At 46.6% G+C, this 26,438-nt stretch overlaps 1 protein-coding gene and 2 pseudogenes across 1 annotated transcript in view; all 3 read left to right on the top strand.

Annotated features, from left to right (window-relative positions):
• SPECC1L (sperm antigen with calponin homology and coiled-coil domains 1 like) overlaps positions 1-26,438 on the top strand; it is a 343,168-nt gene that overhangs the window by 38,736 nt on the left and 277,994 nt on the right. The window lies entirely within an intron of this gene.
• LOC126929735 (ADP-ribosylation factor-like protein 5A) lies at positions 1,799-2,436 on the top strand (annotated as a pseudogene).
• On the top strand, positions 2,489-3,918 carry LOC126929666 (actin-related protein 2-like; annotated as a pseudogene).

The raw sequence follows: 26,438 nt of genomic DNA, 5'->3' as shown, positions 1-26,438 counted from the left end.
GGGTGGGGAAAAGATGGGGGGAAAATAAGTTTTTGGGTGGATGGGGAAAAGAGGGTGGTGAGCCGCAGGAGTGGGAAGAAGGCTTTGGGAAAAATGGGAGGAAATGGTTTTGGGTAGATGGAGGAGCAAAACGGGGATGAGAGCGCTGGTGGGGAAAAGGGTGGTGAGCAGGGAAGTAGAGAGGGCTTTGCAAAGGGATGGTGTGGGAAAAATGGTGGGGAAAAAGTTTTGGGGGGTAGAGGGAGAAAGAAAAAAGGATGGCGAGAGGGAGGAGGCCGAAGGCAGTTGGGAAAACAAGTTGGGGAAATAATGATGGCAGAGACAAAGGTTTTGGGTAGATCTTTTTCTGATTTTTAAATTAGATTATTTGTATTTTTGCGTTTGAGAAGTCTTTCTATATTTTGTGTATTAACCGCTTGTCTGAGGTATAGTTTGCAAATACTTTCTACCATTATCTGGATTGTTTCTTCATTCTAATGATTGCTTCCTCTGCTTTGCAGAAGCTTTTAAGTTTAATGTAATTATATTTGTCTGTTTTTGCTTTTGTTGCTTGTACTTTTGATGTCTATTTGAAAACTCCTTGTCCTAACCAATTTCATTAAGCATTTATCCTATGTTTTCTTCTCTGGTAGTGTCAATTTCAGGTCCTACATTTAAATCTTTATTTTGAGTTGATTTTTGTTTATGATAGTTGTCTAGATTTATTCTACATGTGGGTGTTGGGTGTTTCCTAGCATAGTTTATTGAAGAGATTGCCCTTCTGGAAGGTGTGTTCTTGATGCCTAGGTTAAAAATGAGTTGACTGTAAATGCTTGAATTTATTTCTGAGTTCTCTATTCTGTTTGATTTATGTCTGTCATTTTTCTGTCTCTCCCCTGCGCCCCCTGCCCCTGGATGGAGTTAATTCTCCATCCAGTTTTCCACATTGGTTACTTACTACCGCCGGTTCGAGGCCATTTTTCATTTATATTACCCGATCATTTTATTCATTGTCACATTTCTAACAGTATATGCTGTTTCCAAAGCATACCATGTGAACAGTTCAAAATTCTCAAACTATAATTCTTCGTTGAAGCATTCGTAAGTTTCACACAAGCCCTTATATGATCTGTGTTTTGATTTTTAAATCATCTCTTCTATTTTATTTATATTTACTTTTCTTCTTGTGAGATTTAATCTTATACAAACTTTATAGATAGATGTTGGAAAACTATCACATGGTCTGTTATGTTTATTGTGTTATTTTAATAGGCCAAATTCATTGATGAAAAGAGAAATCTTGATAGTTTAATTATGTAGGACGCTTGACATTTTATCAGAAAACTATGTTGAAAATTGCATCGTTATGTATAGAGTGGCATGGATTCAACTTTGTATGTGTGAATTCCATTTGTAATGTTTGAATAATGGATTAGTTTTAACATGCTTTCACTTCATTTGGTCCTATTAGGTAAGCAAAGGACCTTGTGTGTTGGAAAAGAATTACTTTGGTGCAGCTGCCCGAGAGGAGCTGGGGGAGGGCGCTGGCCCGCGATGCTCCTCGCGGACAACCTGGCTGCGATGTCCGCGAGCCAGGCGAGTGCCGCGTGAGAAGTCCCGCCGCTGTCGCGCCGTGGCGGGACTTCTCACGCGGCAGGGCGACCTGGGCTTCGGCCTCCCTCCGGTTCCCTGGAAGTGGGCCAGCGCCTGAGCAGCAGCAGAGATGGAGGCTTCAGTGCCTCTCTCTCTTCCCCAGTCAGCCTGAGCCAGGGGAGGCCAGGAGGCCCGGGTGTCTGCAGCCGGGGGTCTGTGCCCGAGAATGAGAATTTTCTTCACTAGAACATGGAGACTGTTCAATCACCAGGAGCACAAAGTTTTCATTGTTGGGCTGGATAATGCAGGGAAAACTACCATTCTCTACCAGTTTTCTATGAATGAAGTTGTACATATATCTACAAGAGAAAGTCACGTAGAAGAGTTAGTGATGAATAATACACGTTTCCTAATGTGGGATATTGGTGGCCAAGAATCTTTTCGTTGTTCCTGAAACACGTACTCTACTAACACAGAGTTTGTAATAGTTGTTGTGGACAGTACAGATAGAGGATTTCTGTAACTAGAGAAGAACTCTAAAATGTTAGCGCATGAAGACCTAAGAAAAGCTGGATTGCTGAGATTTGCTAATAAACAAGATGTTAAAGAATGCATGACTGTAGCAGAAATCGGCCAGTTTTTGAAGCTACGTTCTATTAAGGAACACCAGTGGCATATCCAGGCATGATGTGCTCTAACTGGCGAGGGATTGTGCCGAAGACTTGAATGGATGTCTCGACTTAAGATTAGATCTCTATGACCTCGTAGACTTTGTATAAATGAAGTGCTGGACTTTACCTGAAAGCTGCCAAAATTAATGGTTTAGATATATTTATAATAAACTGATTTAAACTTTTTCCATAGGAGGACGAATTAAGACCACTTATTTGAAAGCAAAGATGGAGAGGGAGGAGGAAGAAGAGAAAACGGCCGGGTGGCAGCGGCTCTCCCCCTGGCGGAGGATAGACAGCCAGGACGGGAAGGGGGTGGTGTGCGACAACAGCACCGGGTTTGTGAAGTGTGGATGTGCAGGCTCTAACTTTCCAGAACACATCCTCCCAGCTTTGGTTGGAAGACCTATTACCAGATCAACCACCAAAGTGGGAACATTGAACAAGGATCTTATGGTTGGTGATGAGGCAAGCGAATTACGATCAATGTTAGAAGTTAACTACCCTGTGGGAAATGGCATAGTACGAAATTGGGATGACATGAAACACCTGTGGGACTACACGTTTGGACCAGAGAAACTTAATATAGATACCAGAAATTGTAAAATCTTGCTCACAGAACGTCCTATGGACCCAACCAAAACAGAGAGAGGACTGTAGAGGTAATGTTTGAAACTTAGCAATTTTCTGGTGTATATGCAGCCATCCAGATAGTTCTGACTTTGTACGCTCAAGGTTTATTGACTGATGTAGCGGTAGACTCTGGAGATGGTGTGACTCACATTTGCCCAATATATAAAGGTTTTTCTCTCCCTCATCTTATCAGGAGACTGGATATTGCTGGGAGGGATATAACTAGATAGCAAGTTGCTTCTATTGCGAAGATATGCCTTAAACCACCCTGCTGATTTGGAAACGGTTTGCATGATTAAAGAAAAACTGTGTTACGTGGGATATAATATTGAGCAAGAACAGAAACTGGCCTTAGAAACCAAAGTATTGGTTGAATCAGATACACTCCCAGATGGACATATCTTCAAAATTGGGGGAGAGAGATTTGAAGCACCAGAAATTTTATTTCAGCCTTATTTGATCAATGTTGAAGGAGCTGGTGTTGCTGAATTGCTTTTTAACACAATTCGGGCAGCTGACGCTGATACCAAATCTGAATCCTACAAATACATTGTGCTTTCTGGAGGGTCTACTATGTATCGTGCCTTCACCGTTGGGACGAGAACTTAAACAGCTTTACTTAGAATGAGTTTTAAAGGGTGATGTGGAAAAACTTTCTAAATTTGAGATCTGCATTGGAGACCCACCCTGCAGAAAGCACATGGTATTCCTGGGTGGTGCAGTTCTAGCAGATACCGTGAAAGACAAAGACAACTTTTGGATGACCCAACAAGGGTACCAGGTAAAGGGTGCCCATGTGCTGGAGAAACTTGGTGTGACTGTTCGAAAAACTCCAAAGCTTGTTGGCATCACACCCGTAATGCTTTCTTTTTTCCTTTATTGCCAATCTTTGAACTCATTCAACTCCAGGACATGGTAGAGGCCTCTCTCTGCCTTTTAGACTGGAAAGGTCAAGTTTTATTCTGGTGTCTTGGGGAAGCTTTGTTAAATTTTTGTTAATGTGGGTAAATCTGAGTTTAATTCAACTGCTTCCCTACATAGACAAGAGGGCTAAGGGTCCTGTCTGCTGCTTTGTTTCTTCAAAGTGGTCATTTAGATCATTCCTGTAGGCTTCCTATTTTCACTTTACTACTCTAAGGCTGCTAGTTGTAATCTTTAGCACACTAGGTAGTATGCCTTTATTAGCATTAAAAAAAAAAACAGGAGCTTTTACATATTACTGAGATGGGGGGTGGTTCGGGATGGGTGGGCAGCTGCTGAACCCTTTAGGGCATTTCCTCTGTAGTGTGGCGCTTTCAACTGTACTGCTGTGGCTTTAATTACCTCAAAGCTTCTCCTGTGAACATCTTAGGGAAATGTTAGGTTCAAAACGAAAATGTTTTGGGTGTTTTTTGTTGGGGTGGGGGGGCAACAGTAGGTGGTCTTCTGATTTTTATTTTTAAGGTTTTCTTTCTGGAGTACATAGAGGAACTTTATTTACTGTACTTTGATTTGGCAGGTTTCTTCTTGTACTCTGCCTGGAGCTGTTTCCATATGATATAAAAAGCACAAGTGTAGTATTCCGTTACTATGTGGCTTAGGGATTTGTGTGTTTTTTAAAATCAACTGTGTTAGCTGGGACTAGACTTCCTACCATCTATCAGTGGAAAAGTAACATTTAAAAATCCTTTTGGTAATTCAGATTACAGATTTAAAAGTGCTTATGATCTGGTGTTTTGTTCATGCTTCTGTTTATTCCAGAAGCATTAAGGTGACCCATTGCCAAGTGTCATTCTTGCAAATTATTCTTTTATGTAACTGACCAGTGCTTAATAAAAGAAGCAGGTACTTACAAATAATTACTGGCAGTAGGTTATAATTGGTTTAAAAATAACATTGGAATACGGGACTTACTGCTAGTTGGGTAATTTTCGTTAGTTTTTTGTTAGTTTTGGTTTGAAAACTGGAAGTAGAGTAAAATTTCACTGTTTAGAATGTTGGCCAAAAAAAAAAAAATCAAGATTTAAATTTTTTATTTGTACTCAAAAACTAATCATAACTGTTAATTCTCAGCCATCTTTGAAGTTTGAAAGAAGAGTCTTTGGTATTTTGTAAATGTTAGCAGACTTCCCTGCCAGTGTCAGAAAATCCTATTTATGAATCCTGTAGGTATTCCTTGGTATCTGAAAAAAATATGAAATAGTACTCATATATGAGTTATTTCTAAGTTTCAAAAATAAAAAGAAATTGTATCATACTAATTACAAAATTACAGGTTCTGGAAAAAATATTTTTCTTCATTTTAAAACTTTTGTTAACTAATAATGGCTTTGAAAGAGGAGGCTTAATTTGGGGGTGACTAAAATCAAAGACATTATTGACCTGAGGGTTTCTGTTTTATAAGAATACATAATTAGCTTAAATAAGCAGCAAAAGGTTTTAATTGTGTAGCTTCTGTTAATATTGTGTTTTTTGTCTGTTTTACCTCAATTTGAACAGATAAGTTTGCCTACATGTTGGAGATGCCTCAGAACACATGAATAGCACATACTAGATCTTGGGAATGTGGATTTTAGAGTCACTTTGGAATAAGTTCTTATATGAATACCCCCGGCATTTTGAGAACGGGGCTTGTTAAAGGACGCATATGTAGGGCCAGTACCTACTGGCAGTTGGGTTCGGGGATATGGGATTGACTTGGCCTTTGGTCATTTGATCATAATTTTAAAATGTGTGGGAGTAGAAAACAACAAAGAATGGAATGAACTCCTAAAACAATGAAAGAGCATTTATCATTTGTCCCTTGAATGTAGAATATGTTTTTTATTTAATAATTCTGATAAATATGACAGTTAAAATGGTGTATTATGTATATATAGATCGTAATTTAGACATTCCATTTTATAATATTACTATTTCAAGGTGAAATAATGCATTTGAATTTGGGATTTGGGTGGAGTATTAGGTTTAACTGGAGTTGTTGTCAAGTATGAATCCCTCAGGGAAAAAAAAGTTCTGTTGTTAGAAAGCAATCTGATTCTTAGCTCTTGAAACTATTGTTACTTAAATTTCCAGTAATTACAAATTATACATTTTTAAATTAGAATTACCAATACTTTGACCTTTGAGGAAGGTTTCTTAGAAATACGTTTAGTAATGTCCCCAAGAGTTAGTCTTACATTTAAACTTTTTTTGTTAAAACATGGTACCGGTTGTTCACTTTTTACACAGTGCTGAGTACTGTTAGTATCTGGAAAGTATCTTGAGATAGTGGAAAGCTAAACAGTCTAAATTTAACATGAAATACTTCTTTTTGATTCAGAAAGTTAAATCAGATTTTTTCAAAGTCAAAAAAAAAGCAAAGATGAAGTCTCACCTTCCAATTTGCCTTCTCGTTAGTTTTTTCCAAACTAAGTTATTAAAGCCGTGTTATTTTTCTCATAATGAATCCTCTGAGGGTATTGTGTAGCCTGTGGTAAGTACAAAGGGAGAGGAAGACATTTTGAATTTTAAGAGCTTTTTTATCAGAATAACCCTCCCTAGTTGAATGTTGTTTTCTTCTTATTCCATTAAGTCAAAATACAAATCAGCACAGATAGTCAGTTTTCAATATTTTAAAATGTAGTGTTACTTACGAAAAGTATCTTGGTAAGGTTGTGTGTGTATTCTGTATATACCTCAATTTCAAGTTAATGGCATTGATTTATGTTCTAAAAAAAAACAACACAAATATTAGTAATAATCTTTGTTATAACCATAATGAGATAAGTATTGGCATTGGTGTTCAGTGCCATTTTATACTTTCTCCCTATGTTCTCTGTATTGTACTAACCAACCTGCCAAATCATTGAGCTGTTTGTTAAAAAAAAAAAAAAAAAAAAAAAAAAAGGAAAAGGAAAAAGTGTGACATTGTGTATCAATTTTTTTGTTGTTGATCAGAATCCCACACATGGAAACATGTAATTCAACAGAGTGGAATAGCAGTCAGATTCTTGGCTTAGTATTACTAATGGGCAGGATTGTACAACGAGCAACTGTCAGATTATTCCTTTCAGTGTTTTGTATGGCATCTAAGTTACTGAATAAATTATTAATCCATTAATCACAGAATCAAATTATGATTGAAATTATTAAATGAATGCTCAGCATTAATTGAAAACTGTTATTTGAAACATGTCTACCCAGAAAAGTAACATTCTATAAATACTATTAAACTACTTATATGATTTTTAAGTATTAAATTATATGTCAAGCAGTTAAAGTGAATTTCAGAGTAAAAGTACGGCATGTTTCTGAGCAACATTAATAATTCCTTAATTTGCAAATTTCTTCTTTCTTATTTGGGTACTTGGAATTAGTGTGAGATTTTTTATTTCTAAATTTTGTTGCATCTTCTATTACATAAATGCATTGTTTGACAATTATAAAATGCAAGTGTTTTTTGAATGATTTTAAGAATTTGGCTTAAAAATTGATTGACACAATGTATTATTTGTACTAAGAAGCAACTTGACACAGTACACTCTATGTTTGCTTAGGGTATTTTTCTTCAGTGCCTGAAACTCAAAGGTATTCCTGTCACAGCTGGAAACAAACTTATCCTAAATGTGTTAAAACATATTCTTGGGTACTTTATTTGTGTATCGTTCATGCCTTGAAAATCTGAAGGTTAATCCAAGCTCACATGTTTTAGCATATTTGAGGAAGAAAAAAAACTACTTTTAATAGCAGCCTTTTAAATTTCATGAAGATTTTGGTGAGGAATAATAGTATATACTTAAGTATTGACAAAACTTTGAAAGTTTCTTTCTATAAAATGGGAAATACTCAATATCTAAACCCAGGTCAGGCAGGGAGATCAGTATTTAACATTGTATGTTTTATATTTATAATGCTCAAAATGCAAGCGTAACATTTAATCTTTGTCCACATGGTTTTAGAAAAGTAAATCTTAAATTACCAAGCTTTTCTCATGTGTTCTCATACTTTCTCAAATTACTGTAAAGAATTATTTGTTATCTGTTGAAAAATCTCCTTCACTCAAATCTGTATTATGGTTTCACCAGACAAATATTCTGTGATGTAGTCCAGAAAATCCACACCTTTTGTCCTTTTTAATTTTTAATTTCAATAATCATGTGCTTAGTCCCTTGGATTGCTGCCACATCAGTTTAACATGATATCAGCACATTCCCATGTCATCAAGGTGTTGGCTCAGATTTTTATTCTTAATTGGATGTTTAAAGCTTGCACTACCTTGTTACAGTTGGTTTAGTGTAGTGGGTTATTGACGTGACACCATGAGAAGATGTGGAATTTTATACCACATTTATAAAACATGATTTTGTTTTCTACCGTTCAAGGTAAACACGAAAAATAAGGTGGTATCTGTGTACTTGTACATAAATCCAAAATTATAGTTGGGAAGAAAGAAATTCATATATGAAAATGTCAAAAAAAATTACCTTGGTGCAAGAAAGGTTAATTGATGATTAGGACTTTTGATAAGTTAGCAAATTGGATACTGTATTCAAATCTTGGATTCAATATTGGGCTGACAATAGTACTGTTTTAAGGTTTCTATGAGGACTAAGTGAGAGAACTTACTAAAAATGCATTCAATATATGTTTATTATGTCGTTATCTCCTTACTCCCTTTGTGGAGTTTATGAAGCAAGTCCCACAGAAGTTTGAATCACTTGTCAAATATAACCTGTTTCAGAATCCCCGAGGACTTATGCTTTCTATTCTAAAAACTGCTTTGTAAAATGTGGAATAAATGACCAGTGCCATTGTCCAGTCCAACTTGTTTATTTTACGTCAGAGAAATCTGAGTCACAGAAGGCTTACTGTATCAGCCCATGGCCAGGCCATTAGGTTTTGAGTAGGTTGGAAATTGTGATGATACCTTCTTTTGTATTCTGAGATGTATTGATACTGTGAGTACAAAAATGTTGATTTCATAACAGTAGAGTGTGATAATCCAGCAAAATGCATTATAATTTTAAATATTGAAAAATATTACTGATTTTGAGTTTTTGTTTTAATCTATGAGAAATATCGTATCTCACATTTGCCATGTTTAAAAATGTATGCATATATACTCAAACATTTATTTTTTCTCCTCCGAATAGCATCAGGTCATCTAACACAGGTGCTGTTCAGAGGAGAAACAAATAAATGTTTGAGTGAATGAATATTTTTACAAGATTAATATTTTAATATAATTTCTGAAATTAAAGAAAACGGTGTTACATAGATTAATCCATGCTTTCCATAACGATTAACCTATATGCATACGTTTCAAAGCAGAGAACCAAAAACGAGATGAAAGCTGTTTGTTCTTGCAGTGTATGACTGATGAATCTAAGTGCTAGATGCATTTTTTAGCATTCATTAACCTTATCCTTTTATAAAAATTCCTATGGGATGAACTGATAATTTGGAGCCTGTTGCACAAAAGTAACACTTCTTGCCCTGTTGAAAGAACTAGACATGCAGTCATGTGAGAAGTAAAATAACCTAATATGTCTTTACAGAAAATGTATTCTGAGAAGAAATAATGTTTTGAATTAACGGTAAATTATTGAAGTATTTACCAGCTTTTCAGTGTTTTATTTAAGCAATAAACAATACGTTAGAATTGTTTTTGTTTATAAAACAAATTTACAAATAATCATATGTGGGAAGAGTTATAAAAAGCACCTTAATTAAGTAGACCAACAATTATAAAGTGGTATGAAAAGTATTTTACAATATATATTTACTAGTCAAAATATTGCCTTATAACTTATCATTCCAAACATAATTTGATACAATAGAGCAAATTTAGAGGAAAGAACTTTATTTATGTAAGAGTTCTTAAAGGAATTTTTATAAGAATCATTGGGGATATTTTGAAATTATTTTTAAAATTATTAATAGTTGTGTTAAAATACTCATAAAATGAAATTTATCATCCTAATCTTTAAGCACACCATTCAGCGTTGTTAAGCCTATTAATGGCACTGTGCACTCAGTCTCCAGAACTCTTTTCATTTTGCAAAACAGACTCTGAGCTCGTTATACAACTGTTCATTCCCTTCCCACCCTCAGCTCCTGCCAATCACCCTTCTTTCTGTCTCTAACTTTAGGTACCCCATGTAAGTGGAATTGTAGAGTATGTGTCTTTTTGTGACTGGTTTAACGTAGCATAATGTATTTCATGTTGTTGGATGTGTCACAATTTTTGTCCTTTATAGCTGAGTAACATGCCATTGTGTATCTATGCTATGTTTTTTTTTTTTCTTTCTCTTTGACATGAAGTCTCTGTTGTCCAGGCTGGGGTGCAGTGGCACAATCTCAGCTCACTGAAAGCTCCGCCTCCCAGATTCACGCCTTTCTCCTGCCTCAGCCTCCCAAGTAGCTGGGACTACAGGTTCTCGCCACCATGCCCGGCTAATTTTTTGTATTTTTAGTAGAGATGGGGTTTCACCGTGTTAGCCAGGATGGTCTCGATCTCCTGACCTCTTGATCTGCCCGCCTTGGCCTCCCAAAGTGCTAGGATTACATGCGTGAGCCCCCGTACCCGGCCTCCATGTTTTGTTTATGCATTCATCCATTGGTGGTTACATAGTTGTGTCCACTTTCCGACCATGGTGAGTATTATTGCTATTAACATTGTGAACACTGTTGCTATTAACATGAAGGTACAAATATTCTGAGACTCTGCTTTCAGGGGTAGATTCCCAGAAGTAGAACTGCTGGATCATATGTTGATTCTATATTCAGCAGAACTTCCTGGTGTCCTGCTGGGGCCTGGTTTCTGCCTGGGGCCGGGTTTCTACCCGGGGTGTGGGTATCTACTTGGTTGCTGTTGTTTACCTTGGTCCTAGATACCCTCCTGGGACCTGGTGTGCACCTGGGGCCTATGTCCACCTTGGACCTGTTGTTTCTCTGGGGCCTTATGCCACCGTGGGTGTCAGTCTGGTTTCTGATATCCACGTGGAGCCTCATAAGCCACCTGGGACCTGCTGGTCACTTGAAGCCTGGCATTCTGGGTCCTGATGTCACCCTGAGGTGTAGGTATCCACCTGGGTCCCAGGTGTCCACCTAGGACCACATGTTCAGCTCTGGTCTGAGTGTCTCTGAGTGTCCCTTTGGGGCCTGACACTCACCAGGGGCCTAGGCGTTTGTTTGATGCCTGGTGTCCATGTGGAACATGCCATCCCATGAGGATAGATAATCAGGTGGGGACTGGGTATCCACCTCAGGCCTATTGTCCTCCTGGGGCCTCAGTGTTTACCTGAGTCTGATATCCATCCTGTGCCTGCTGCCTACATAGGGCCTCATATTCCCCTTGATGCTGGATGATCACCCGAGTCCTTGGTATCCTTTGTGGCACAACTGTCCACCTATGAGCTTGCATCCAGCTGTGGCCTGGATGTGACCCCGGTGCTTGATGTACAGCTTGAGACTGTGTCCACCAGCGGCTTGATGTCCATCTGGGGGCCGGTGTCTACTTGGGGCCTGATGTCTGCATGGGGACTGAGCGCTTACTTGGGGCCTGATGTCCATCTGGGGCCTCCTGTTCACCTTGGGCCTGATATTTACCTGGGTCCTGGACATCCACTAGGAGCCTGGAGTTCAAGTGGGGCCTGGTGTTCCACTGGGGCCTATGTGTCAATCTGGGAGCTGACATACACCAAGACGCCTGATGTCCCAGCTGGGACCTGGTTTTGGCCTGGGACCTGGTGTGTACGTGGGGCCTCGTGTCCACCTGGGGCCTGATATTTAGCTGGGGGCCTGGTGTCTACCTCGGACCTGCCTATATGCCAAACTGTGACCTAATTTGTCCACTTGGGGCCTGATGTCTATGCAGAGACTGGAGTCCCCTTGGGATCTTGTGTCCACCCAGGACCTGCTGTCAACGTGGTGTCTGATATCCAGTGTCTGTTTGTGGCCTGATGTTTTCCTGGCTCCTTGGTGTCCACTGGGCCTTCTGTCCACCTGAAAGGGGTGTGTCCTCATGCACCGGCCCTTGCCCTGGGGAGAATGGGTGGGGAGTTTTCCTGGCCCTGCCCTTCATCATCCAAGAACTCTCCGTCCTTCATGTTTTATGGGGAGATTACTGTGTTGCATTTGGCCAGAGTATACATTACCTTTCGGTTGTAGAGGACTGGTGTTTCCAACTGGGGGCTCAGGATCCACTTGGAGGTTGGGTGTCCATGTGTAACCTGATGTACCTCTGGATCTGGTTACCCACATGGGTCCTGGTGTCCACCTGGAGCCTGATGTTTCCCAGGGGCCTGGCTATCCACTTGGGTCTCGATGTTCATCTAGGACCTGGTGTTCACCTAGGGCCTGATAGTCACCTGGAGACTGGTTATGTACCTGGAGCTTCATGTCCGCCTGTGGAGTAAGTATCTATGTGTGGCCTATGTGTCAACATAGTGCCGGATGTCCACCTCTGGATTAGATGCCCAAATGGGGCTTGGTGTTTCCTTGGAAACTGATGTCCAGCTGGGGCCTAGATTCTCCACCTGGGGACTGGTGTCTGGGTTGAGTTTTAGTTGAGTCTGAGTCTACTTGGAGTCCAGTGTCTACCTGAAGCCTAATGTGACCCGGGGCCCTCTGTAAACCTGGGGCTTGGTATTTAGGTAGGTCGTGAGCGAACCACCCAGGAGTTGATCTCAGCTGGGGCCTGATATTTTTCTTGGCACCTTGTGTCCACATGAGCCATGGAAGGCTTGGGTATCAACTTGGGACCGGATACCCAACTGAGGCCTGCGTGTTTCCTGGTGCTTAAGGACTTCCTGGGACCCAGATTTCTGGACTTCTGAAGCCTAGGTGTTTACTTGGGACCTAGATGTGCACCTGGGGCTTGATGTTCACTGGGGCTTTAGCTATCCATGTGGCACCTGGTGTCCAGTTAGAGTCATATGTTGGCCTGAAGCCTCATGTTTACCTGGGCTCAGGGTGTTCATCAGGGGCCCGGTTTTGACCTGGGAGCTGTCCACCTACGGTTTAGTATCCACCTGGGGCTTGATGAAAACCTGAAGCCTGATGGAATCCTGGGGACTGGTAGTTAGCTAGGGCCTGGGCATTCACCTAGGGCACTGATCTTCAGCTGGGGCCTGGAGTGCTCCTAGGGCCTGGTGTCCACCTGAGGCCTGTGTGTCAACCTGGGACTGGATATTCGTCTGGGGTCTCAGTGTCCACCAGGGCCTGATGACTTCCTGGGGTGTACTTGTCCATATGGGACCTGATGACCTGACGTCTGGGGCTGGGAGTTTCCCTGGGGCCTGGGTGTCCAGCTGAGGTCTGATGTTCACCAGGGGCCTACATATCTACCTGGGTAGTGTATTAGCTTCCTGCTGTCTCCCTGTGACCTGGGTGTTTCCCTGGGGCCTGGGTATCAGCTGGGAGCCTGTTACCACCAGCAGTCTGGTGTCCGCCTGGAGCCTCATCAGGCTGCCCAGTCTCTGGTGTCCACCTGGGGACTGGGTGTCTACTTGAGACTTTGTGTCCACCTGGTGGCTGCTGTCTGCTTTCAGACTGGGTATTCACCTGGGAGCTGATGTAGACCTGGAGCCTGGTATCCAGCTGAGGCCTGATGTCCATTTGTATCTTGGTCTTGTCCTGGGGCCTGGTGTCTGCCTGGGGCTTGGTGCCCTCCTGGAGACTGAATGTTCACTTTTGGCCTGTGATGGCCAGGCACCAGGGACCTTGTCAGGCGGGCTGACAGATCACGGTCAGAATCTCAGAGGGTTGCCCCTTTCAGAGGTAGAAGGGAGGTCAGAGGACATACCACACGGGCTCTTGTGGAGTCGAGATGCTTAATGGAGCCACATGTCTGGTGACGCTAGGCCAGCCACCCAGGATGGTCATCCCATGTCCTGGCCACACCCTCTCTTCAGCCCATCTGAGGCTGTGCGTGCATCCGGAGTGGACCCAGTGACACCCTTGTGAAGGTGGAGCTCTCTTCGGGTGGGTGGGGGGTGCCCGGCCATCCCCTGAGGTCCCCTCAGGCTGACCCAGCTCTCTGCAAGGTGGGCAGTCCCTGATGTGGAGGGATAAGCTTGTCTCCAGAGCTTGACCTGGCCTTGTGTGCCCTGCCGGGTGCCAGCAGGGCTTGTAGCCTCAGCACTGGTGGTGCCTCCTGGGCATCCGCTCAAGGACTTGGGGGCTTCCCAGAGGAGGTGAGATCTGAGCTGAGATGAGGAGGACCCAGGCTGGTGAGGGAGAACCAGGGTCTCAGGGGGCACAGGGAGACTGGCACAAGAGGGTGAAACCAGCACCCCAGACTCACCCGCAAGCCTGCCCACTCTAGCCAGGGCAGGGTATGTAGAGTCCAGCCCCACAGGTCGGCGGGTTTTTCTCCCCATGTGCGGAGACGAGAGATGGTAGGAATAAAGACACAAGTCAAAGAGATAAAAGACAGTTGGGTCTGGGGGACCACTACCATCAAGACGCAGAGACCGGTAGTGGCCCCGAATGCCTGGCTGCACTGATATTTATTGGATACAAGACAAAGGGGCAGGGTAAGGAGTGTGAGCCATCTCCAGTGATTGACAAGGTCACGTGAGTCATGTGTCCACTGGACAGGGGCCCTTCCCTGTTTGGCAGCCGAGGCAGAGAGATAGGGAGAGAGGACACAGCCTATGCCATTATTTCTTCATTTCAGGTTTTTGGTACTTTCACTAATTTTGCTACTGCTATCTAGAAGGCAAAGAGAGGTGTATAGGATGGAACATGAAGGCAGACTAGGAGCATGACCACTGAAGCACAGCATCACAGGGAGACGGTTAGGCCTCCAGATAACTGCGGGCGGGCCTGACCGATGTCAGGTCTCCACAAGAGGTGGAGGAGTAGAGTCTTCTCTGAACTCCTCCAGGGAAAGGGAAACTCCCTTACCCGGTCTGCTAAGTAGCAGGTGTTTTTCCTTGACACTGACGCTACCGCTAGACCATGGTCCGCTTGGCAATGGGCATCTTCCCAGACGCTGGTGTTACTGCTAGACCAAGGAGCCCTTTGGTGGCCCTGCTCGGGCGTAACAGAAGGCTCACACTCTTGTCTTCTGTTCACTTCTCACTATGTCCCCTCAGCTCCTATCTCTGTATGGCCTGGTTTTTCCTAGGTTGTAATTGTAGAGCAACGATTATTATAATATTGGAGGAAAGAGTGATTGCTACACACTAATGATTAATGATATTCATATATAATCCTATTATCTATATTTAGTATAACTATTCTTATTTTATGTATTTTATTATACTGGAACAGCTCGTGCCCTTGATCTCTTGCCTCAGCACCTGGGTGGCTTGCCGCCCACAGGGTAAAAGTGGGGGGCTGGCAGACCCCCTCACTTCTTTGCCATGGACACCCCCATGCCCCTGTCTTCCTCCAGCAGCACAGGAATCCCCAAGGGCCCTCATCAGTCCCAGCTCCTGAACCAAAGGTCTCAAAATGCAGGCTCTGCTGGAGGTCCATGCACTGGGGGCATCGGGGGCTCCCACCGGCCCCCTCCCAGGTGTCAGAATGTCAGCAACCTGTGCCTTCCAGCAGGGTCGCCAAGGTGAGTTTCCTTGGATCGAGGACAGGGACAGACGGTGCTATGCACATTACAACTGAAGGCTGCAGCTCTCCTGTCCCAGAGCCCTTCAAGGGCTTCAGGCCTCAGGCAGAGCCTGTCTCCTTGGCTGGTGTGGAAAGCGCTTTAGCCCAGGTCTCAGCCAGTGGTCACCCAGCGGCACAGTCAGAGCCAGGCCTGCCTGGTTCCCTGGACTGGCTCTCTGAGTACAAGGTGGCACCATTAGTGAGTCCCCTTGTACCCCAACCTCTGCCCTCCCAGGCAGTGGCCCGAGTCAGGGCTCCTGAAAAAGAAAACCTGGGAATTCCTTCAATGTCCATCATAGGTATTGATGGGCTCAGAGCACCATTGGGTGTGCCCAAGATGATGAGCTTCTCCCTGCATGTCAGTAACAGGGACACACATCCCTGATGCATGGGGAGGGAAGAGTCTGAGTGTGTGAAGCTGTCTGTCCATGCAGGCCATATGTAGATGGAGGGGTAAGGATATGGAACCGAGGAAGACAGGACTTGGAGGACTCCAGTCTTACGTGCTAATGTTTTTGCATCGACTGCTCTTCTATAAATAAGACTCACCATTTTTTACAAAGTAATAATGCCATGAGATAACTCTGTAGTTTATCTTGTAATGTGGAACAGTCAGGGCCAATTGGAGAGGAGCATCCCCCTGAGGCTGACCCGTAGCAGGGGCCACTGGAGCCAGGCCCTTTGGGGTATTTGAGGTTTGTTCAGCCAGGCCTGGGGGGCGCTAGCAGGGAGTGCCTCCAGACCTGTTCACGGCCTTTGTCTCCACTCTGGGAAGGGCTCCAAGTGGAGTCAGGTAAGTGGCCCGTGCTTGCCTACTAGGGTTGTTCTGAACACAGGCAGCCGGGCTCCCTGGCAAGCTCACAGGCAAGCTCACCTGTGAGCAGCTCTGACGTCAGTGGACAGTGTTCCCAGTGAGTCTGTGGTCAGTCCTTATGCCCAGCCTTGATTTTCCTTCCGCGGTCAAGTTAGGCTTTGTCGTTGGTACTTGCTGTACCTCCAGGTGCTGAGCAAGCTGCCCTTGGCCTCCCTGGCCCCATGGCCGCACGAAGCTAATTTTCCCCTATGCATCCCGTCCCACTGCCCCTGCCAACACCAGGGCACAGAGGAGTTGGCCCATGGGTTTCTTGAAACTGTGCATTTTATTTCTGATGATAAAATGAAGGTGTGCTTTGCTAGACAGCGTGGTGGATGGGGAAAGGATAAAGGAGACAATAACTTGGCCTGACATCCCAGCATCCAGGCCAGGGACCTAGAGGGGAGATTCGGGCGTATTTCTCTCCATTGTCTTCTCTGCAGGAGTGACACAGGTGTGCACACACACATCACGTGGACACCTGCAGATATAGCCCACCCACAGGTGCACAAGCACGAACATGTGTGGGACATTTGCCCTGCCCCGCAGTGTGTGTGAGGCATGTGCACATCCACCGCCCTTTGTGGAAGGCGTGTTCACAGCTGTGCACATACCTGAGGCCACTCTATCACTGCAGGCCCCTGTGCGTTTCCTGGGAGACACGTTCCCATTTCATTAAGAATTCTCTGTGATGGATCTACTCCAGGTCCTGCCTCACCGTCCCTGGCCACACAGCAACTCACAGCCAGTGCTCTTCTCACAGGGGTCTGAACGGCAAGGAGTGAGCCCCAGGGTGATCCAGGACAAGTGGCAGTGACAGGGTGAGTTCCCAGGACACTGGGCAGGCTCTGTGTGGCTCCCGGCTCTCAGCGGATTCAGAGATCCCAGGAAAAGCCATGAGATGCCTCCTGCACGTGTCCCGCCAGCAACTTGCGGGATGAGTGGGATCAAAAGTGACAGCAACCACAGACACCCGTTCCCCCAAAAGAGCAGGGTTGGGGGCTCTGGGTGATGTCCTGGAGGGGCAGGAGCTGGGAGGGAGGCCTGGGGCACCAAGGGCGTCTCATCACATGGGCTCTGTCCCAGCCACAGTGCTCTCTCCCCGAGCCTTGCATGGCCTCCTAGCCCATAGGTGAAGATCCAGCCTCAGCTCCCTGCACGCAGCAGGCCCACCCGTCCATCCATCTGTTCACACCAGGAAGCCCAGACAGGTGGACGGCCCCTGTCCTGGCAGTGCCACGTTGCTGGAGGCATCCTCCAAGAGTCACCCAACCCCACAGACACTGATGGAGGACAGCAATGGCGCTTCCTGACAGTGACCACCATTCACCGAGTGCTCAGCAGGGGTGGCTGTCAGGGTCAGCCTCCACCACATCACTGTGGGAACAGCCCCCAGGACCCGCTGACCCATTTTATACATCAGGGAGGAAGCCCAGGAGCACGGCACACTCTCCAGTTACCGTGGGGCCAGTACTCTCCAGCCACCATGGACCAGTGAAATGGGAAAAGTTCACTTGTCACCCTTGCAAGGTGTGCGACAAGGGGAGTGGCTCGCTTCTTCAGTGCCCCACTGCCCGAACCTCTAGGGGAGCTTACAGACGGCCAGGCTCTGGGGCTCTGACACCACAGCAGTCTCTAGGGGTGAATTTTTACAACTGAAGCCCCAGTGGGCCTGTGTTATGGGGGCTCTTTTAGTTTGCCGTCTATAGGGCGGCTTGTGTTAGTCACAGGGCTTTTTGTTTCTTGGGGTTCTTCCCTTGGTGTACCAGAAGAATCAGATCACATGTGGTGTTGGAGAATGAGTGCAGGGTTTTATTGAGTGGAAGCCAGAAGGGGGTGGAGTGGGAAGGTTTTGCCTGGAGTGGAGCTGCTGAGCTGCCGGGCTCTCCTCCAACTGCCCAGCCATACTCCGCGTGGTTCTCCCATTCGGTGGCCTGCCAGCATGCCGGTGCCTATCAGTGTGTTTATCTCAACGTCCAGCCACCTGTGTGTGCTTCCGCTGATGTGCTCCTCTCTACATCCAGCTGCCTGTGTCTGCCTGCTAGAGTCTCAGGGATTTTTATAGGCACAGGAAGGAGGGGTGTGGCAGGCCAGGTTGGTCACGCGAAATGCAACGTCTGGGCAGGATGTGCTTGTCCTCACCTAGGTCCATGGGGTTGGAGTCCTAGCCAGGGACCACACTCTCCTCTACCCAGCACTTCCCTTCCCCGCTTCTGTATCATTTAAATGGACCATGTTTTTCCCATCCTGGCACTTCCCTTCCATATCAACAGCACACTCTCCAGCCACCCTGGGGTCAGCAAACTCTGCAGTCATGTGGGGCCAGCAGCAGCTGGGCTACAACTCACGTCTGCACCAGATCCTCATTCTTAAACCCCTTGTCTCCACCTGTCCATGTCCCAACTTCCCAAGTCTTGACTCCCAATGTCCCAGTCTCCTTTAGGTCTCAGTTTCCCTCTTCCAGGCCTCAGCCTCCCCTGAATCCCTGCCTAACCCAGTTCCTACCTCCCATATCCCTCTCCCCAGGTCTCTGCTACCATGGCTCACCCAGCTGCACCCCCACCCCACACGTCTCCTGGGACCCAGGAGGCCACTCATGAGCAAAGCCTGGTGGCATATGCATGTAAATCTCGCTCTGAGCACACCCCCATGGCTGTGGCTGCCAATTTCACTGTGCATATTAAATGCCATTAAGATGGATGGGATTGGTTTTCAGTGTCCAGAGGACTGCAGCACATAGAGAAACAGCCGCCCTAAAGGGCCTCTCCCTGAGCTCTGGCGGGTGAGCCCTTGGTGGGAGGGGCTGGGGACCTGGGATCCATTTAGGGTGTGGTTGGGGGAGAAGGCAGGAGGCAGATAGGACCCTCCCCAGAGCCTCTCCTGAGATGCCCTTAGGGCTGGGAATGGGAGCTACTTGGTGGGGGAACCTAGCAGAGGGGTTTCCTGTCCCTGGGCTGTGGCCATGCCGAGGATCCTCCTGCTGCTGTCTCAGCCCCTGCTCACTGTGTGACCTTACACAGCGGCTCAGCCTCTCTGAGCCCCTCTGTCGTCTTTAGCCACTAGCCACCAGAGTCCCCTGGGAGCCGCTGGCCGAGGCAAGGCTGGGCAGGGAGTTGACACAGGCTCTCACTCCTTCAGATGGCCTCAAATGGGATTCAACCTTGTCTTGGCTCCTGAGACCTCCCAGCCTGGGCTCTGAGGGTCTGTCCAGACCTGCAGGTAGGCAGCGGCCTGGGCCATCCCTGAAGATGGCTGGGCCTGCGGGACAGAGGTGGCCAGCGGAGGGCAGCAGAGGGCCATAGAACTGAGCAGCTGGTGCTCACCAGGCCAGGATGTGGCCACCCTGCATGCAAGCAGCTCTGCCTCTGACCTGGGCCTTGCCCCACCCCAGGACACCCCAGACCCTGGCTTGGCTGCGGGAGGGAGGCCAGCCTCACCTGTCTCCCTCCTGACACCTGCTCAGCCACTATCCTGGGCCACTGCCCTCCAGGCTTCTCCTGCCACCCACCCCAGCACCAGTCCCCCTGATGCCCTTCTTCCCTCCCAACGGTCCCTCCTAGACACCATCCTCGCCCAGCCAAGATGCCAGCACCAGATCTCCCCAAAACACTCTGGGCCCTGGAGGACAGGGTGAGACTCCAGCACCTTCCAAGTGGCACTCATGATGAACAATCCCGGGGGCCATGCACCCTGGACCCACCTCCCCCAATGCAGAGACCCCCACCGCAGGCTTTCAGCCATGAGTATGGACACACAAGCCTCCCGGGGTGTGGGCAGAGGGTTGACACTGGCCCATAGTGTGAGCACCACATCACAGGGCGAGACAGAGACTTGGCCCCCAGGGCAGCAGCCAGTGTTGACCTCGGGCTGGGTCAGGATCTGGCCACGCTGAACCAGGTCTAAGCATCTTCAGAGGCCAGCCTCTCCCTGTGGGGTCCCCACAAAGGCGGCCATGGGCTGGGCCCACCTCAATCGAGCCCAGCACCTTGAGGGTCCCAGAGCGTTGTGGTCTGGGCCACTCACTAGTGGTACCTTTGTATCCTCTGGTGACAGGAAGCTCCCCTTCTGGTCAGCCCAGTCTGTCAGCCCCTTCTGCCCTGAAGTGAGGCTTCTATGACTGTGAGGCCCATGGTCCTGGCTCCAACCTAGCACTCACTTGGGACCTGCTCCCATGCCGGGCTCCTTGCCAGGCCCACACACGCAACCCAGCTAACACCAGCCCCAGCTTGTCCTGCCCTCCACTCTCCTTCACTGGTCCCCTCTCCATTCTCCTTCCACCTGCTCATGAAAAACGTCCCGCACATGAGCACCCATCCCCACACCTGCTCACCAGGCCTGCCTGCGCCTGACCCTCTCCCGAGGGCTGCAAGCTGGTTGGCTCGGCTCATTGGCACAGACTTGTGTCTGCCACAACAGCTAGTGAGGAATGAGCAGACCATGGGCTAGCCAGGTCTCCGCAGCCTGCGCTGGGCACCGTGATGCTCCAGGGTAGGGCAGTGAGGGAGGAGCTGCAGATGGCTGACAGCTGGCTGGGGTAGAACACACCTATTGGGGCTGCCCAGAGCGTCGGTGGGCCTGTTGGCTGGGGGAGCCCCGAGGAATAGAGCTGAGCCCTGGGCAAGCAGCACCTGAAACCCACCCCACCAGGTGCTCTCCAGCCCACCACACCCCACTCCACCCCACCGCATTCCGGCCAGCCTGGGAGCTGAGTGCTAGTCACTCAGGGTTAATGTCCATCTTGCATTGGGGGTAGTCAGCTTGCCTTTCGATGTAGATGGAAAGAGATGGCAGGAGCGCCTGGTGGGGTCTACCTGACTGCAGCCTTTGTCTTCCTCTGGATGCCTCCCTTTGGGAAGTCCTGTGAGAAAGAGGCCCAAGTGCGCCAAGGAGAACCCCACATTTCCCAGAGGAAGTTGGGCTGGGGTTGGCACTGACCCCTAACCTGGAGCCCTGGGACAGACATTGGAGGTTTCCATGTGTAAAGACAGGAGGCCCCTGGGAGGCAGAGGAGGAGGGCTGGGAGGTCCTGAGGCAAGCCGTCCCTTGGGCCACACCTCAGCACCTGGCTCCCCCCCTCAGTTGCCAAGAAAATGCCACCTCTCCTGGTAGAAGGCAGCACGTGGGGCTCCCAGTCAGGCGTAGGGTTTGCAGACCTCTGGGTCCTCAAGTCCCAAGTCCTGGTGTGGCGAATGCGCCCCAGAGCTCGGCTGCCGGTGAAGAGCCTGTCTTCCCAGTTACCTGCAGCCAGCCTGCCTCAGGGATAATTGGCTCCCTGCAGCTCCTGCCAGGCCCCTTGCCTCCAGAGCAAGCTGTTGGGGAACAGGCTGGGCAGCACAGGCCCCAGAACAATCTCGCTTATGTCAGAGCCCCAGATATACCCAGTGGCCCCTGCAGTCCCAGCGACAGCCACCAGGGAGGCCCATCCTGAAAGGCAGATGGTGGGAGGAGGCGGTGCTTCCTGGAGGCCATCGTGCCCCGGGAGAATGGTTTATTCTCAACCTTGATGTTTAGGTCTATACACTGGGAAGATAGGAGCTGCAGACCCCACTGAGGCCCAGCCCCGATGTCCCCCACCCCAGCAGCTCCTCCAGCCTCACACACAAGAGCTCCAGCAGGTCCCAGCCTGGTCATGGCCCCACCACACCCGGCTAATGTTTGTATGTTTAGTAGAGACAGGTTTCACCATGTTGGTTAGGCTGGTCTCAAACTCCTGAACCTCAGGTGGTCCACCCACCTTGGCCTCCCAAAGTGCTGGGATTACAGGCGTGAGCCACCATGCCCAGTCGATGTTTATGACTGTGAGTGGGGACAGATTTCTTAAACAGATCACAAAGAGCCCTAGTTTTAAGGGAAGAAATTGATAAATTAGACTGTGTTCGAATTAAGAATTTCTGTTATTAAGAGACACCACTAAGAAAGTGAGAAGGCAAGTTGCAGAGTGGGAACAGATCTATGAACACATAGAACTGACAGAGGGCTCACATTCAGAATATGTAAAGAAGTCTTAAAAAGTACTAAGGTCTGGGCGTGGTGGCTCACACCTGTAATCCCAGCACTTTGGAAGGCCAAGGCGGGCGGATCACGAGGTCAGGAGATCGAGACCATCCTGGCTACCATGGTGAAACCCTGTCTCTACTAAAAATAGAATAAATTAGCTGGGCGTGGTGGCAGGTGCCTGTAGTCCCAACTACGCAGGAGGCTGAGACAGGAGAATGATGTGAACCCGGGAGGCAGAGCTTGCAGTGAGCCGAGATCGCGCCACTGCACTCTAGCCTGGGGACAGAGCGAGACTCTGTCTCAAAAAAAAATCACTAAGAGAAAGAAAAATGGGTGAGTAAAAGACATAAACATGTATTTTATAGAAGCAAATATTTGAATGTGTTCAACTTTCTTAATATTCATGTAAATGCAAATTAACATCACAGCAAGATAACACATCCTCCAAAATGGCTAAAATTTAAAAGACTGAGAACACTAAGTGTTGGAGAGAATCTGGAGCAACAATAACTCTCATCTCCTGCTGGAGGGGATACTGTGTTTGGCATTGAATACTTACGTTCTAAACAGTAGCACATTTAGGACTCAGGTATTTCGCTCTTCGGGCAACAGAAACACGTGCACAGCTGCATCAAAAGACATGTATAGAAGTGTGTGAGGCATCATTCTTTCTAATTGGAAAAATATTTTGAAACAAAACCCAAATATGACTTCTTTTTTCCAGCTTGGAAGCTGTCACAACAAAAAACATCTTGAACAAACTGAAAATGAACTTTTCTTAGATCCATCAGAGACTTGAGGTTAACAGGGCAAACCATTGTTCCCCAAATTGGACAGGCAGTGAGTCCCAGCCTAACAGGATCGGAGGCTGGCCACTGGAGCCAGAACCACAGTGGGAAAACTGAAATGTAAATGACAAACTGCTGGAGGCTCCGTGTACATAAACTTGAGAATTAAGAATTAAGGGAGCCCAATCTTAGGGGGCCCTACACTTTCATAAACCTCCAAGAGCTCTGCCAGAGGCTCTTGTGAACAGAGAAAAATTCCCTCCCGCTTCCCACAGGGAAGGGGAAAAGTAACTACTTTGAAATAGACCCAGGGCGTTCCGTTCTCCTTAGCAGAAGCCTGCCCCAGGAGACCATTTCACCAGAGTCTAACCACCTTGGGCTTTACCAGGCCTAACACGTTAGAATAAGAATAAAAATTACATCAAACTTTTCTTCAGAACCCATGCAAGCAAGCAAGAAAAACACCACCAACCTAAAATTCTGTATCCAGCAAAATTATCCTTCCAAAGTGAAGAGAAATAAAAACTGTCTCATACAAACACAAATTTATGGTTAGTAGATCTGTCAAAATGTTAAAAGAAGTTATCCAGAGAGAAGAAAATGATACAGGCTAGAAACTTGGATCTACATAAAGAAAAAAAAGGTTTTAGAGAAGGAAGAAAGGAGCTTCCTGGCTCCCTCCTCCATGGGGCACTGGTGCCATGCCCAGCACCCAGATGCTCCTACCCAATGCCGAATAAAAACACAGAGCACCGTGAATTGCTGGTTCTAAAAGGAAGAGTGGAAGACTTTTGTGTTCTCAACCCACAGCTGCTACTGCCACTTAAAGACACTGCAGTGAACATTGGAAGTTCTCTGGCTCATGGAGGAATGTATTCCAAACACTCTGGGGAAAACTGTAAATTAAATAAAAATATGATGAAAGCTCACTTCCCTGAGCTTTTTAGATGTTAATAATGCACCTTATTGGGTGGGCATGATGGCTCACACCTGTAATCTCAGCACTTTGGGAGGCCAAGGTTGACGGATCACGAGGTCAGGAGATGGAGATCTGCCTGGCCAACATGGTGAAACTCCATCTCTACTAAAAATACAGAAATTAGCTGAGTGTGGTGGCATGTGCCTGTAATCCCAGCTACTCGGGAAGCTGAGGCAGGAGAATCACTTGAACCCAGGAGGCAGAGGGTTGCCATGAACGGAGATGGTGCCACCGCACTCCAGCCTGGCAACAGGGCAAGACTCCTCTCAAAACAACAACAACGAAAAAACCCCCCAAAAATGGACACCTATTTTTCACCATATACAAAAATTAACCCAGGTTGGATTAAAGATTTAAATTTAAGACCTCAAACTGCAATAATCCTGTAAGAAAAACTTCAAAAGTACCATTCTGGATATGGGCTATGGGAAATAATTCATGACTAAGTCTTCAAAAGAAATTGCAACAAAAACAAAAGTTGACAAGTGGGACCTAATTAAACTAAAGAGCCACCACACAGCAAAAGAAACCATCAACAGAGTAAACAGACAACCTACAGAATGGGGGATATTATTCACAAACCATCATACAACAAAGGGCTAATATCCAGAATTTATATGGAACTTAATTCCACAAGCAAAAAACAGCCCCATTTAAAAATGGACAAAAGATACAGACACTTCTCAAAAGAAGACATACATGCAGCCAACATATGAAAAAATGCTCATCGTCACTAATCATGAGAGAGATGCTAATCAAAACTACAATGAGATATTATCTCACACCATTCAGAATGGCGATTTTTAAAAAGTCAGACGAGGTGCAGTGGCTCACACCTGTAATCCCAGCACTTTGGGAGACCGAGGCAGGTGGATCACGAGGCCAGGAGATCAAGACCATCCTGGCTAACACGGTGAAACCCCATCTGTACTAAAAATACAAAAAGTTAGCCGGGTGCAGTGGCAGGCACCTGTAGTCCCAGCTACTCGAGAGGCTGAGGCAGGAGAACCCCGGAGGTGGAGCTTGCAGTGAGCCGAGATTGCCCCACTGCTCTCCAGCCTGGGCGACAGAGCAAAACTCCGTCTCAGAGAAAAAAAAAGTCAAAAAATAGCAGATATTGGCAAGTTTAAGGAAAAAAGGGAATGCTTATATACTGTTGGTGGGAATGTAAGTTAGTTCAGTCACTGTGGAAAGCAGTTTGGAGATTTTTCAAAGGACATAGAACTAACATTCAGCTCAGCAATCCCATTACTGACTATGTATCCAAAAGAAAACAAATTATTCTACCAAAAAGACATGTGCACTCCTATGTTTATTGCAACTCTGTTTACAATAGCAAAGACATGGTATCAACCTAGGTGCCCATCAACAGTGGACTGGATTAAAATGTGGTACATATAGACCATGGAATACTATGCAGCTACAAAAGAATGAAATTATGTTCTTTGAGGGAAAATGGCTAGAGCTGGAAGCCACTAAGTGAACTAATGTAGTAACAGAAAACAAACACCTCATGTTTTTTTTTTTTTTTTTTTTTTTTTTTTTTTTTGAGACGGAGTCTCGCTCTGTCGCCCAGGCTGCAGTGCAGTGACCGGATCGCAGCTCACTGCAAGCTCCGCCTCCCGGGTTCACGCCATTCTCCTGCCTCAGCCTCCCGAGTAGCTGGGACTACAGGCGCCTGCCACCTCGCCCGGCTAGTTTTTCGTGTTTTTAGTAGAGACGGGGTTTCACCGTGTTAGCCAGGATGGTCTCGATCTCCTGACCTCGTGATCTGCCCGTCTCGGCCTCCCAAAGTGCTGGGATTACAGGCTTGAGCCACCGCGCCCAGCCTCATGTTCTTATAAGTAGGAGCTAAACTCTGAGTACCCATGGACATGAAGATGGTAACGATAGACACTAGGACTGCTGGGAGTGGGAGGGAGGAAGGAAAAGGTTGAAAAAGTGCTGAGTACTGTGTTCAGTACCTGGGTATTGAGATCTTTCATACCCCAAACCTCAGCAGCACACAATATAGCCAGGTAACTAACCTGCACATGTACACCCTGAATCTAACATAAAAGTTGAAAAACAGAGTGGAATCTCTGTTTGTTCTCAACATATCAGTTGTGCCCCTCTTCAATTTGAAATTCTCACTATTGACTATATTTGGGGATACCCTATTTTCCATCTGATAACTTATTTTAAGAAGCACAGGGCCGGGCGCGGTGGCTCAAGCCTGTAATCCCAGCACTTTGGGAGGCCGAGACGGGCGGATCACGAGGTCAGGAGATCGAGACCATCCTGGGGTGAAACCCCGTCTCTACTAAAAAATACAAAAAACTAGCCGGGCCCATTTCGGGAGGCTGAGGCAGGAGAATGGCGTAAAACCC

The sequence above is a fragment of the Macaca thibetana genome, chromosome 10 (assembly GCF_024542745.1).
Source record: "Macaca thibetana thibetana isolate TM-01 chromosome 10, ASM2454274v1, whole genome shotgun sequence".
Taxonomy (NCBI): domain Eukaryota; kingdom Metazoa; phylum Chordata; class Mammalia; order Primates; family Cercopithecidae; genus Macaca; species Macaca thibetana.
The sequence above is the reverse complement of the archived record's forward strand: the minus strand, read 5'-3'. Positions and strand labels throughout refer to the sequence as shown.